The following is a 15,354-nucleotide window of genomic DNA, read 5'->3' on the forward strand; positions in this document are numbered from 1 at the left end:
AAAGTGCGCATTCAGCTCGGCAAAGAACTCATGCTCTTCCTCAACACTGAAGTCCTCAGACATTTTTCTTTCGTTGTTTCTTTCTTTGCACAGGTAAACAGCACATTTCTTCTTCTACGCTTGCATTATCGGCAGAGCAGACGCTGAATGCGCATTTTTACTCTTAAAATAAGATAATTAGATAATATGCACTTGAAATAAGACAAATCAATTTTGTTTTCATATTTTAAGTGTACATTTTTTTGTTTTATTGGCACAATGTCTCTTTTACCTCCTCAATCTAAGAACAAATGCACTTATTTTAAGAAAGAATTACTTATCTAGATTTCGATTTTTTCCAGTGTGGATTTGTGGAACTTGAGAAATGTACGTTTCTTTTATTTTATCTTTTAATCAGATAGCCAAAGGCTCCTTTAAGAAGATATTTTACGAAATGAAACGAGGTGGAACAGAAACATTTCCTCTTGAGGAGTTCTGGATGGAGAACATTGACAGACAAAAACCTTAAATGCAACATTTTTACATATTTTTTACAATCTTGGTATAATTCCTGCTCTAAGTGGGCCGCTCTATCGGCTAAAGGCACATTTTAGTGGCCCTATACTCCAGTTAATGATTAATCAGTTACTAAATTAGTTGACGATTATTCAAATAATCTGTTAATAAGATAAATTGTTTCAGCCCTAGATAAAATACGTGAAATAGGCGACACAGAATAACTACAGCCCAGATGTACAACTTGTATAGTGAAGTTAATATTTCAAAATACTCAGTGTCAGTTCCTCTTATAGTTCCATTGCTCATGTAAGTACAATACATTTATTTGCCATCCGTTAAATGTATAATTTTGCATGATACATAGAGAGCATATTAGATAATAAATAAGAGTGTGGTTTACCTCTGTTTACTTCTGCACAATTCTATATCTTCAAAACAAAACAGGATAAATCCACATATGACAGACATACACTCACCGGCCACTTTATTAGGTACACCTGTCCAACTGCTCGTTAACACTTAATTTCTAAGCAGCCAATCACATGGCGGCAACTCAGTGCATTTAGGCATGTAGACATGGTCAAGACAATCTCCTGCAGTTCAAACCGAGCATCAGTATGGGGAAGAAAGGTGATTTGAGTGACTTTGAATGTGGCATGATTGTTGCTGCCAGAAGGGCTGGTCTGAGTATTTCAGAAACTGCTGATCTACTGGGATTTTCACACACAACCATCTCTAGGGTTTACAGAGAATGGTCCGAAAAAGAAAAAACATCCAGTGAGCGGCAGTTCTGTGGGCGGAAATGCCTTGTTGATGCCAGAGGTCAGAGGAGAATGGCCAGACTGGTTGGAGCTGATAGAAGGGCAACAGTGACTCAAACAACCACCCGTTACAACCAAGGTGAGCAGAAGAGCATCTCTGAACGCACAGTACGTCCAACTTTGAGGCAGATGGGCTACAGCAGCAGAAGACCACACCGGGTGCCACTCCTTTCAGCTAAGAACAGGAAACTGAGGCTACAATTTGCACAAGCTCATCGAAATTGGACAATAGAAGATTGGAAAAACGTTGCCTGGTCTGATGAGTCTCGATTTCTGCTGCGACATTCGGATGGTAGGGTCAGAATTTGGCATCTACAACATGAAAGCATGGATCCATCCTGCCTTGTATCAACGGTTAAGGCTGGTGGTGGTGGTGTCATGGTGTGGGGAATATTTTCTTGGCACTCTTTGGGCCCCTTGGTACCAATTGAGCATCGTTGCAACACCACAGCCTACCTGAGTATTGTTGCTGACCATGTCCATCCCTTTATGACCACAATGTACCCAACTTCTGATGGCTACTTTCAGCAGGATAATGCGCCATGTCATAAAGCTGGAATCATCTCAGACTGGTTTCTTGAACATGACAATGAGTTCACTGTACTCAAATGGCCTCCACAGTCACCAGATCTCAATCCAATAGAGATGTGGTGGAACGGGAGATTCGCATCATGGATGTGCAGCCGACAAATCTGCTGCAACTGTGTGATGCCATCATGTCAATATGGACCAAACTCCCTGAGGAATGCTTCCAGGACCTTGTTGAATCTATGTCACGAAGAATTGAGGCAGTTCTGAAGGCAAAAGGGGGTCCAACCCGTTACTAGAATGGGGTACCTAATAAAGTGGCCCGTGAGTGTATTTAGACTATGTTTGGTTAAATGGAAACTGACTTAGTTGCTGGTACGTTTAAATGCAAACCTTTTGAAAGTGGAAAAAGTCCTAATTCCACATTTGTCAGAGCCAGGGATGCTTTAAACATTGATAAACAGCATCTAGTGTGTGTAGTGCTTATACGATTTGTATTAATGTAGGAAGAAATGCTGCTGTTTTCTTTAAAAAAATGTGCCCTGATGCTCACATTAAGCATAAAAAGGAGCATGTATATTTTTGCAAAGGACCAATGACATCAGACCAATGAAACTGAAGACCAATAGTGTTCCTACCAAAGTTGAAATCAAAGCTACGCCCTTGGCTGAACCACAATAACTTCCACTGTAGAGCCCAGGAAGACCCGTCAGATCCACTCAGACGGACACGGACAAAGTGACGAGCGAACTTCGTCTGGACTCGTACCCAAATTACGCACAAGTCACAGGAAGACAATGATGGGGCAAACAAAAGCGGTGCCCCTAAACAAACACGCCAACACAATGAGCATTGAGAGCTCAACACGCACACACTCACTGGAAAGAACTAAAAGTAGCTCCTGTAAAAAGTCAGCTTATCTGCAAAAGTGTTGAAGTGTAAATCAGTGCATTGGCTCTTTAAACCCAAGCATGTCCCTCCCTGTCAGGAGCTTTTAAAGGCCGTCTGTGAGAATCACCCTTTGTGTGTGTGTGTGTGTGTGTGTGTGTGTGTGCGCACAAGCTGAGAGTGCAAGAGAGAGTTTTATTATTTTTGAAACAAGTATGAAAACAAACAACCAATGACCCACTGCGATCTGTGTGTGTGAATGTGTATGTATGAATGCATCTGTCAGGACCGTTTTAAAATCATCTGCTTCTATATAAGAGACTCAAGTCAAATTTGGAAGAAAACAAATATTTATATTCACTGATTTATCACTGATGTTAAATAAACATGAATGGAGATTCTGTCTTAATTCTTTTCTCCACAAGTTCACCCAAAAACATGTAAAAAATGCTCATATTTCTGCTGAATTATTGATACAACTAGTTGCGATATGCATCAGTCGGCGTGTGGCTCTGTGGATCTGAACAGAGGGATGAACAGGGGCAGAAGGTAAATATTTGGTCTAGTCTAAGTGGTGGTGTTTACGTTAAAGACAGCAAAACTGTTTGTCTGAATACTCTCTCTCCTTGCGGAGTGTAATCTTGGCTAGCAGATAAAGATTCGACTATGTACGCCTCTCACACATGAAGGGAAAGACAGTGAGGGAAGGATAACAAAATAAACACAAAACATTTTAAGAAGCGCTTTTCTTGTTGCTCCTATCTCTATCAGAAACGTTAACTGTACCATAGCACAACAAATAAAGAGGTGACAAGTGAGCAAAAATATAAATACCAGAGCTGCGTGCTCACGTGGATGAACGAGGAATTAAAAATAAAACAGTTACAAGGAGGCAGAAGAATATGGAAGAGGATTAGGGCCACTGGAAAAAAAAGTTAACTGATTTTTTAATTTTTTTCAGTTTAGTATGGGAAAAAAGTCTGAATTCTGAGAAAAAAGTCAGAATTCTGACTTTAATCTCAGAATTCTGACTTTAATCTAGAATTCTGACTTTTTTCTCAGAATTCTGACTTTAATCTGGAATTCTGACTTTTTTCTCAGAATTCTGACTTTAATCTAGAATTCTGACTTTTTTTTCCAGAATTCTGACTTTTTTCTCAGAATTCTGACTTTAATCTGGAATTCTGACTTTTTTCTCAGAATTCTGACTTTAATCTAGAATTCTGACTTTAATCTCAGAATTCTGACTTTATTCTCAGAATTCTGACTTTAATTTCAGAATTCTGACTTTAATCTCAGAATTCTGACTTTTTTCTCAGAATTCTGACTTTAATCTCAGAATTCTGACTTTAATCTTAGAATTCTGACTTTTTTTTCCAGAATTCTGACTTTTTTCTCAGAATTCTGACTTTAAATAAAATGTAAAAATCAGTTAACTTTTTTCATTTTTGTTTTTTCAGTGGCCCTATTTCTCTTCCGTAGAAGAACCCAGCAATAAATACACTCAGTATTGAAATCACGCCTCTACAACCTTTTCTTTCCAGGAAGAAAAATGTGCAAAATTTAAAAAATTTAAAATTTGAGAAATCAGTAGAAACATGTTAAAAAAAGATGCAGATGGCAGAATAAGAGACAAAAAGCGAGAGTCAGCCACAGAAAGAGATATCGTCAGCTGGGCTTAAGATTCAGTGATAATGAGCTATTTCTAAATGAAAGAGGCTTTTCGTTAAGTTGAGAGCAAAAGGTTCCACTCTCTAGCTGAATATTTACTCGGGTAAAGTGTTATTTTTGACAGCCATCTTAGATTTAGTCATCATTTTCATCTTCAGGATGAAAGCTATTAGTTTTAGTCCAATTTTAGTCATTACTACATTTGATCGTTTTAGTCGACTAAAACCCAAAAAGGTACTAACGCCGTTACCTTGCTTTAGTAACGAGTAATCTAACTAATTACTTTGTAACTATAACGCAGTTACCATTGCAGACACCCCGTTACTGCGCGTTACTCATGTCGCACAATGAACCTTTTTTCATGATAGGACTCGTGCGCGCCTTGTCATGAGAGAGGGGAGGATGAGAATGGCTGATGTATAGTGAGATTCCGTCTGTCAGTTGGGTAGGTGGGTGTTTCTGCTGGCGGGTGTTAACGTACAGCACACACAGAGAGATGGAGAGTCAGGAGGACTCCCGCAGCAAAACAGCGTTTTCCACGTGGAAATACCGGTGTTACGTCGAGCTGCGTTTCCCCATCAGATACGGTTTCCCCTGCATCTCCGCACAGCGCAGGCGGCACGATACACCGCGCAAGCGACAGGAAACGCGCATGCTAGCTAAAGGCGCGCAACAGTCGCCCTGTGCTCGCGCCACAGGAGAACTACGGAGAGCGTGAACGATCATTAGCCTATATGGAGAAAGGGAGAAATATGGATGGATGGAAGGATGGAAGGATGGATGGATGGATGGATGGATGGATGGATGGATGGATGGATACTCTGCCTTTTCAACCTACTGTATTTTTTATTTTAAACATTATTTGATGGCCTTTGTGGCAGGGATGGAGATCCATATTTTATGTCACACACAGAGTATAGATCTAGATAGATGGATAGATAGATGTTGCAGTATCTATAACAACCCAAACACACAGGATTTCAGAATTAGACATCCCCAGTTATTAATTTAATAAACTCACCAGATCTGAATGCCCTGTTAAAAAACTTTACATGGCGTTCCCCCATGATGTCATTTACGTTGAGTTGCAATAAATGCTAAACTCTCTGCAGGTTCTTGTCTTTGTCGTCCGCTCTATTCAGCTGGCTTTAGAAACACACAGTGAGAAGGTGGGGGCCGGGTGGTGAGGGTTACGGGGGCGAGAAACGCAAAAGTAACGCAATAGTTACTTTTACTAGTAACTAGTTACTTTTATTGTGGAGTAACTCAGTTAGTAACTCAGTTACTTTTTGGGAGAAGTAACTAGTAACTATAACTAATTACTTTTTCAAAGTAACGTGCCCAACACTGAAAAGAGCCCAACAGATTTTACTTTCACAAGTGGAGCAGTACGGCTATCGCCATATTGCTCCACTTGTTTCATGCATATAAATTGCTTTATTATAATTATGCAGGGAGTTTTACAGTTTATATGGACACTGCAATGTAAATAGAACAGAAAAACAGAAGAAGGAAAAAAAAAAGAGAAAAGATGAAAGAAAGAGGAGATAGAAAGGAGACCGTCTGTATTAGAGGGTGAAAACAATGGTAGGGGTGCAGGGTAGCCAATGATTGGCTAAGGGTGTCCATGGCCACCTCTGGCCCCCCAACTAGATCCGCCCCTGCATGTGTTTGGTCAAATTTTAATCCAGACTATGACGGCCTCACCAGATTTAGCCTAAAAACCAGATTTAGTCTAAATGTCGTCTGGTTTTTGGAGGTTTTTACTGTATTTTCCCGCCTTGATCTTATCCTTTTGCTCACATTGTGCTCTTATATGCAACATTACAACCACAGTAAAGTTATATTAATCTAAAAAACTTTTTAAATAGCTTCACTTGTTAAAAGCTTTTATTTTGTTTTTTTTTGTGTGTGTGCGTTACATCGTTTTGTTTAGGAATTAGTCCCCCCCGTCCCCGCCCTAAATGTCAACCAGCTAAACAAAGGCCAGCTGTATAAACCTGTAACTGCATCTCATCCCCTCACTATCCTATCTGTTAGTATGACGGCAGATGTTGGGAGCATTGTTTTTTTTTCAGATCAGTAGCCCTCTAAACTGCCTGTCTGAAATCATCGAGGATGTTGAGGTTGATCCGTCACAGAAGAAAACAACGGTGTAAAGAAGAATGATTGGAAGGTTAATCAAACACAACTCTATGAAGAAGCATAGAAAGAACTTTTCCTGGATTCTATACATTCTCCAGATAGCTGTGTTCAGAAAGGTCCTGGTGTGGTGGGGCAGCACGCTGATTCAGCTGCAGGTTATTGGGCCTCAAAGCCGCTTTTTTTTGCAGTCAAAATATTATGATACATCTGCACATATTTAACTCCCAACCCTGCGTACACACAAGCCTGCAGCTAATGACCAGTATATGACTGAAAGGTAACGCTGGTGGTCGCTGAAAACATTAAAGGAAAAGTCCGGTCACATTCAGAATACAAACTTCTGAAAATAATTTAAGTATGAAATTATTACAAACTGTTCAATAAATGATAAGTGGTTTTAATTAAGAGTAATTTTCATTTGAATGTGCTTTACTGGAGGCATCCATGTTTGTCAAAGAACACTACTGCCACCTACTGGTTTGTGACGTCACGGTGCGGTATCGGCTGTTGATCAAGTCCAAAGGCTGTGTCTGGTGTTTGTCATTCCATTGAATTACTAGCCTCGTGAGACCATCCTGATCTCGCGAGCTTTCAAGGTTTAACTCGCAGATCAGTCTGGAGACTCTCCAATAAAGAAAATTTGGAGCCGTTCACCAAACGAACGTCCAATCAGCGTTGGCTTTGAGGCGGGTTGAGGTGTGACGCAACGAGAAGCGCGACGGTTCAGTCTAAAGAACATGGCGGCTTCAGCCGATGAAACTAGCGTTAGCGTGGCTATCGGGCAAGTTTTATCGGAATTACAGAGTATTTCTTCACTGAAAGAAGAGCAAAACACTGCTTTGGAGGCTTTTCTCAGAGGAAAAGATCTTTTTGCTCTTCTCCCGACTGGTTTCAGCAAGAGTAGCCTGGCTTGTGGTTGTGATTTCGTCGACGCTCTGTTAGTACGTCATATGCTTCGTTGATCTGATTGGTTTATTTGGCCCGTCTATCACCAACATAGGCCAATCAGCTAACCAGTATTTTCGGCCCTTCCCAAAATTACTTCAACGGAAGGTTTCCAGATGGATATGCAGAGCAAATCCATCTGGCGGAGTCAGGTTAGTGAATTACATGGTCTGACCAGGAGATGATGCTTCCCTTTAGATCTTAATATCCACAAATCATGACAGAAGAATTTAGTACAAAGATTGAAGAATTCTGAAGGACCAGCCAAGGACGCATCAAGGAAAGTCTCTTCAAGGAAATTTTGAATGGCTCCTGCTGTATAGCTCTGGTGAATTTCAATGGTGAAGTCCTCTGGAAATCTTCAATAATTGTTGTTGATTGCAGATGTGTCTAGTAGTTCCCATTGATTTTGCTTGTAAAGCGGGGAGAATGGCGCTAGGCTTACCGCACCGTGACGTCACTGCTGGAAGATGGCAGAAGGGAGGTGTATTTAATTAATTAATTGTAATTAATTTAATTTTGTATATTTGTTAAAAATGGCCGCTCCCAGACTCAGTGACCACAACGAAAATATGTAGTTTTTATTTTTTTTACCGATTAACACTAAATTAATTAATTAACCGCAAACCTATTAGTTTTAGGTATAAATAATGATCCATTGATTATTCCTTGTCGACCGGACTTTTCCTTTAAAACTCAATCACACCTGCATTTTGATCAACAAATAAACTGATTCAAAGCTCAGTTCTGCCTTTATTAAAATCATATTTGTTTAGAGTGACTGTAGGTCCATCAGCCCCCACTCTTAGAGTGTCCTCACCAACTTTCATCACTAAGTTACACCCTTGCGTCACGGTGCGGTAAGCCTAGCGCCATTCTCCCCGCTTTACAAGCAAAATCAATGGGAACTACTAGACACATCTGCAATCAACAACAATTATTGAAGATTTCCAGAGGACTTCACCATTGAAATTCACCAGAGCTATAGCTGAACGGCTGAAAAATTAGTTATTTCACCTTTCCGATTCCTGATCCTCCACAGACGGGTTCGTCGTTGTATTGCCAACTTGAAGAGGGAGGATTTGCCATCGAACTTCTTGTCAGAGAAAGAACACATCATTAATCTGTTACTCTCTGCTTCGCATAGTTCACTGGTCCTTGCCATCATGGATAATAGCGCTTTGTTGGTGTCACAACCCGATCCGTCCCGGAAGCACGATCCCTCCGGTGCACGCGGAAACAGATATACATCCTGGTGTCCATAAATAATGTAATTAGCTAATGAAATCACATATTTATATCTTTAACTCACTAAAGAACGCTAATACACAATTATTATTTTTTTAGTCTTTTGTGAGACAATTTTAAAGCTTTTCACGCTTTCTTCGTTAAACTGCTTCGCTGATGTCATCATTGGACATGCTCCAAGCAGTCCGGCAAAATATGCTTAAACCATATTCATCTGCATTGTAGTTGTTTCGTTCTATAGATTACGTACTATATACCATAAGTTTGAAACGAAATGAAAACATCAAACTAAAAAAAAGACTAGATTTATGTTTAAATCCAAAGCCGAAAAAGTTAGCCACAGGAAGTAGCTTAGGATTAGCCTGGGTGCCATTCCGAACTTAGTCCCGCCCACAACGTTTGAGGTCGGGAAGTTCGGTCTGGCATTGCTCAACAGAGTATGCTTGCACAATATCTGGCGGGCCAATCAAATTGTCAGGGCGGGCTTTATATGATGATGGACAGATGATCAACGAAACGTAATCAACCACGTGACCAAAGCGCGCTTGAGTGACAACAACAATGGCTGCCGCTGGAGAGTTGAGGTGAGTAGATTCTGCTATTAGGTCTGTTCTAGAAGATATCGACAGCAAATTAATTTTAAAAGAGGAACAGAGAAACGCGATCAAGGCTCATCTTCTTATTCTAGGCGTGCAACTGCACGCTTTGATTTTTGTTGACAACAAATATGCCTCGCTTAACATACGTCACGCACTCCGTTGCTCTTATTGGTTGTAGGTCTATCCAATTGAGTGCAGAGGCATTTTTTTTCTTGGTTCGTTCAAAACACGCCCCATAATCACAGCTCTATGGAGCAGTATCAGACTCATATTCTGACTAGAATTGAGTAGGACTACGTCAGGCTAGCTTAGGATCCCATTTCCGGTGCAGAGACGAGTGATAAAACAAAAAGGATATTAAGGCATTTATTTTCTCAGGAAATACATTATTAACCTTTAACACATTATAGTGTAGTTAGCTTACTGTTTTTGTTGAGGGAAAAACATAATTTAGGTCTTATTAACTAAATAAATCGAGGGCGACCCGGATGTACATCTGGTGCGCATGCACAAATGAGCTGATGGGGCAAGCGCAGAACGCATCGTGCTTTCGGGATGGATCAGGTAGTGACAGGGACAAACACCAAATACAGCATTGGGACGTGATTAACAGCCAATACCGCAATGTGATGTCACAATGCAGTAGGTGGCAGAAGTGTTCTTTGTCGAACTTGGATGCCTGCAATAAAGCACATTCAAATGAAATTACTCTTAATTAAAAACACTTACAATTTATTGAACAGTATGTAATAATTTTCATATTAAATTCTGAATGTGACCGGACTTTTTCTTTAAAGGTTGTCTCAGTCAGTTAAAGCTATTCTTCCTCCATTACTGCCACCTGCTGGTGGTATCAGTACACCCTTTCTGAATATAATTTACTGGGATTCATTTGCGCTAATTCATGTTTGACCCCAAAATGCGGTCCTGATACTTATTAGACTTATCTGTAGAAGGGGCCGAGGAAAAGTGCATACCCTTCAACGCAATTCTGTGGACCTGAGCCATTATTCAGTAGACAGAAAAATCTCCTTAAGTGCCACCACCCCAGTCTGAGACAGGAATAAAGAAATTCTTATTTTAACCACAATCTTTTACAGCTATTAAGAGCTTAGTGAGCAGATATAAAGAAACCCCTTTGCAACATTCAAGGAGCATCATAATACAATGATACGCTCCATTGCACTTACCGGTGCTGTATATGGTGCGAGACCAGGGCACAACCCCACATGACCCTCTGGGCTTTCAGATTAAGGCGCCATGAAAACAAGGCCTCACCAGCCGCTTCAGTCCGCCTCTCCTCTCTCGTTATTTATTCAGTATGTACTACAAATTTCCCCATGTTGCAGGCATGTAGGGATCAGCGCTGCAAACTGTGCCCAGGCTTGCCTCACCTTATGGACCTGGTTACCATGCCACAGAGTTCAGAGCTGACAGATCCAATAACCCCTCCGCGGTCGTTTCGACAGAGAAATTGCTCCGAGCAATCCATGCCGAAGAACGCCCCGCGCCTCACCCCGCGTTTAAAGCTATGATCCTTATCGTAATTAATTCAATAAAGAGGTAATGTGCTGCAAATCCAGCACCCCCCTCCGCCTCGTCCAGTGTGCAGGGAGATATAAGCTTTCAGGTCCAGGGTTTCTCTCACTGACTACAGTGTCAGATGTAATAGGGAGCAGACAGGAGTTAGACAGCGAGAGGTATGTCTGCAGCAGTGCGAGTAAAGGGGCCTAATCAAATTTGTTTTGGACTTTTAAAAGATACTTTCAGGAGTTTGTGTTAATAACCTAATAATAATAAGAAATGGAAAGCCGATCCAAGGTCAACAGTGGTGGGAGGCCATTTTTTTAATTTAGAAAACTGGAGTGGGCTCAAGATAATTGGCTACCATCCTGTGGACGCACACATCAGCTCCCAGGGCTGCCGCGACGTGACAAGGCGGGTAGGGGATGAAGTTAATTACTGCAACAACTGTTAAAAGACCTGCCAACCCATGGTAATAGGATGTATAAACAAGCTATGCAAATAAGTAAGAAAAAAATGTGTTGTCTGTTTTATTTTGATTATTTCATTGCTTTAATCTCAACTGCTGTTTACAGCGAGCATCATCTTCACTTCCTCTGGTTAAAACTGAAATAATATAAATATTATCATTAAAAACAAGAGAGTATGTCCTCGCAACGTTTTAGAGTAATTGGGAACATGACCCAGCTTTAGATGAAAAGTCAGAGCTAGTCGTGTGTATTGTTTTTTCCAAGCCCTAATTATTCCAACAGACTTCTGGAGATTGAGACGCAGATTAGTCAGCAAGTGTGTTTCTGTGGGGGAGCTTTTTTTTCTCTTCCTTTTATGTTAATAGAAAGCAAGCAGCGGCCTATGGAAAGGCAGCGGTTATATGACAATGCATGAACTGTCAAAGCTTTTTAGCCAAATATGTTCAGACTAATGGGGACTCCTAAAGGAGGAAGTAAAATTCCCCGTTTTTGTTTGTATTTGCATTCAACGCACTCATGAAAAATAACTTAGATTACATTTAAATGCCAGCTGTTATGTTTGGTGGGAATTTTGCATGAAACAAAGTCATAATAAGGTCAGAGGAATAATGCTGTTGGTTGTGCAGCACTGATGAACCACACAGATGTCCAGACTGGATGCAGAGGAGACGGACGGACTTCCAATCAGCTGAAAAATCTATGAAAAGCAAACTCAGACCTTTTCCTTCTCCTTTAACTCTCTGATATTATGTTATGCTGCATCTGTTAAGATGTGGAAACCACTCTAAGTAAGGACTTGTTACTTTAATTGCATTTAATATCTAATGGTAATAGCTTGCATATATTTCTTTAAAATTTTCACAAGCTATGTTGCGGCCAAAGCGACACATTTACTTTATTAGATGACATCCGATTTCATTTATTTTGATGTGCATACAAAACCCTACAGTATAAGTAGCAGGAAAAACACAATATCCCAATAGTGAAACAAAATAGTGGAAGGATCATGCTTAGTTAATAATAATAATTCATTTAATTTATACTGCACTTTTCACCAAAAGGCCTCAAACTGCTACAAAAAAAGCATTAAAAAAGAAATACATAGAAAAAAAAAGTATATATATAAAATGAAATAAAAAATATAAAATAAAATAATAAAAGCTATTTTAAAAGAGAAAAAAGAAACATCTAAGGGGGACCAAAAGTTTTGCTAAAAAGAAATGTTTTAAGGCCTTTTTTAAAACACTCAGTAGACTGAGGTGCCCTCAAGGTGTCAGTAAAATAGTTGATTTAAATAAAAGAAAAAGGTCCGCTAGTCGGTGGCCCCAAGTAGTAAAAAGGTTAAAAGAAGTAATCAAGTTTGCTTAAAAGCTTGGCGATTTGGAGAAGCGGCGAACAGACAGCGCCAGCGTCCTCTCCCAGAAGCCACAAGCAGAGACAGGAAGTACAGTCTGAGTTAAAGTTACAGTGACATCCTGGAAGAACACCTGAAGGGTGCAAATGACCTGAGAAGGTGGCAGAGAAGCAGGTGCTAGCAGGTAATTGAAGATGACTATAGCGCTGAAGTTAACCTGTAATCATATGGAGCATGCATGTTTTAATATGGCCCCATTAAAACCTTCCAATACTGTCAAATTTTACCTTAAACATTTTAAACAAATCAGGTCTTTTTTAACACTTGGTGCTGCTATAGAATTGTTCTCCACTCAATGATTTTATCTCACAATGAATACTGCATCACAAGTTGGTCTCTCACCACAGTTACCAATTTAAAATTAATTGAATCACTGTACGAAAAATCTCTTTGTGTTTGACCAAAAACCTAATTCTTTCCATGTATGTAATATTTTGAACAAGTACAATCTTTTAAATTTTGAACATTTTATAAATTTTAAGTATGTATGCTTCATTTATAAAGCGCTACATGGACTAGCCCCGCCTCCTGTGTCTACTCTGTTCAAACGAAGGGTGTGCAAAATAATCGTCATGACGATGCATCGCGATTCTAATTTTTGTGATCTACTGCATCGATTCTTGAAGGCAAGAATCAATTATTAAAAAAGTACATAAATGAACAAATAAAATACATTAACGGTTGGCGCACATCAGACATGGGCAATGTGGAGTCAACAAGTCATCTCCATGTCATGTATTTGTTCTACCCAGCCACTGAAGCAGGTGAGTCCAATCTTCACCATGAATTAACCTGTGCAGATTGGACTCACCTGCTTGGCTGGGTAGATTAAATACATGACATGGAGATGACTTGTTGACTCCACATTGCCCATCTCTGGCGCACATTAGCCAAATCAAGTGGAATACAACTTCCGGTCCAGCAGACGTCGCTGCGGATGTGTTGACGCCCGCTGCTTTGTGTCACAGGCATGTCCGGCCGCGGGATACTGAGACGAGTCATTCGTAAACAAAATATGGAGGAGACTGAGGAAATTCGCTCCGCTTGGATGCATTCCTGGCTTTAAAAACAAAGAAGGAAACAACGAAATTGATTTGATGCACGTAATTTGCAAAAGGATCACTGAGGCCATGTAAACGTACTGATTATCCTTATTTTGTTATTTTAAGTTTGATGAATCCTAAGATCTTTTTGTCAGTGTGTCCACGCCAGTAATAGAAATATTTCTGTCCAGTATTTTTTTTTATGGCAACACCTCCAAAAGTCGTTTCAATAAATACAGCTATGTATGAATTCAGTTGCTTTCAGTTATGTATCAATTGAAGACACGATCCAGATCACACCCAGCCAGTCAGCCACTGGTAAGGGCTGTATCTTTTTCTTAGTGTTCAGTGGAAATATCGCAACGCATCGCAATATTTCAAGTATTGTGATGCATCGTGATAGAATCGCATCGTGGCATGTGAATCGTGATTTGAATCGATTAATGACTTCTTTGCCAATACCCACCCCTAATTCAAACTTAAGACTTCAAGTGGCCTGAGAACCAGGGTCTCCTCCAGAGGAGACTGTGAGGTCCCTCACAGAAGAACAACTTTTGGTCAGAACACTCTCTCTGCGAGAGCCACTAACATCTGGAACAATCTTCCTCTGCACAACTCAACTCAAACTATGGATGAAAACAAACCAGTCATGTGACCTCTAAACTCTTAACATCACTGTAAAAACGACAACTCAAAATTGTTCACCTTACTAAGATTTTTGCATTCACTGACAATAAAATTGCCAGTTGGAACTTGAACTGTCTTTTGTGAGCCAGTTGAACTCACTTTCATAAGTTTCTGATGAAAAGTTCATCTTATTCTATAAATTAAGTTGAGTTTACTTAGAAGTTGTAGTTGACACCCAGTCCGAGCGAGGTCAACTTATCTGCGCATGCTCATTTCAAATTTGTCCTGGCAACCGGCTGCTACGGGGTTTCCATGGATTTTCCCAGGAGATCCCTTCTAAAGTTTGGTTCAGCCATCTGGTCACTCTGCTGGCGGTAACTTTCCCTGAGGACTCGTCCAAGAGAAGACTAAAGCGCTGGTTTCCTGTCATCTCTGGCAATATTGCATTATTTGTAAGGTTTTAACAGGAGTTGGAAAGTAAAAAAAACTTTAAACTAAAAAATGTAAGTTTTACAGGGGATGGTAATCTGATAAGTTTTTACAGACTTGAAAGTTCCAGTACCTTGAATTAAAAAAACTTAGTTGGCAGAACTTGAAAAACTTAGCTGACACAACTTAATAAGTGTAGTTCTACAAAACTTAAAAAATTAAGTTGATGCCTTCAACTCAAAAATTATGTGCAGCTGGTTGCCTTGAAATTTTGAGTTGAACTAACTTTTTCGTTTTTACAGTGTAGTGATGCTTATATTGTATATTACATGTTCTTTCTTATGTATTTGCCTCCCTAGGGACTACGGATGACAACTAGCTTTGCAGCTATAATCCGGCATATTTACATTTGTTTTTATACTTATGCTCATTAATGTCCTTTGTCCCTATTCAAAAAAAACCCCAAAAAACTAAAGGTATTGCAGAGGATTTTTTCAAAGACCC

Source organism: Cyprinodon tularosa, unplaced genomic scaffold (assembly GCF_016077235.1).
Source record: "Cyprinodon tularosa strain WSP-4 unplaced genomic scaffold, ASM1607723v1 ctg487, whole genome shotgun sequence".
NCBI classification, from domain to species: domain Eukaryota; kingdom Metazoa; phylum Chordata; class Actinopteri; order Cyprinodontiformes; family Cyprinodontidae; genus Cyprinodon; species Cyprinodon tularosa.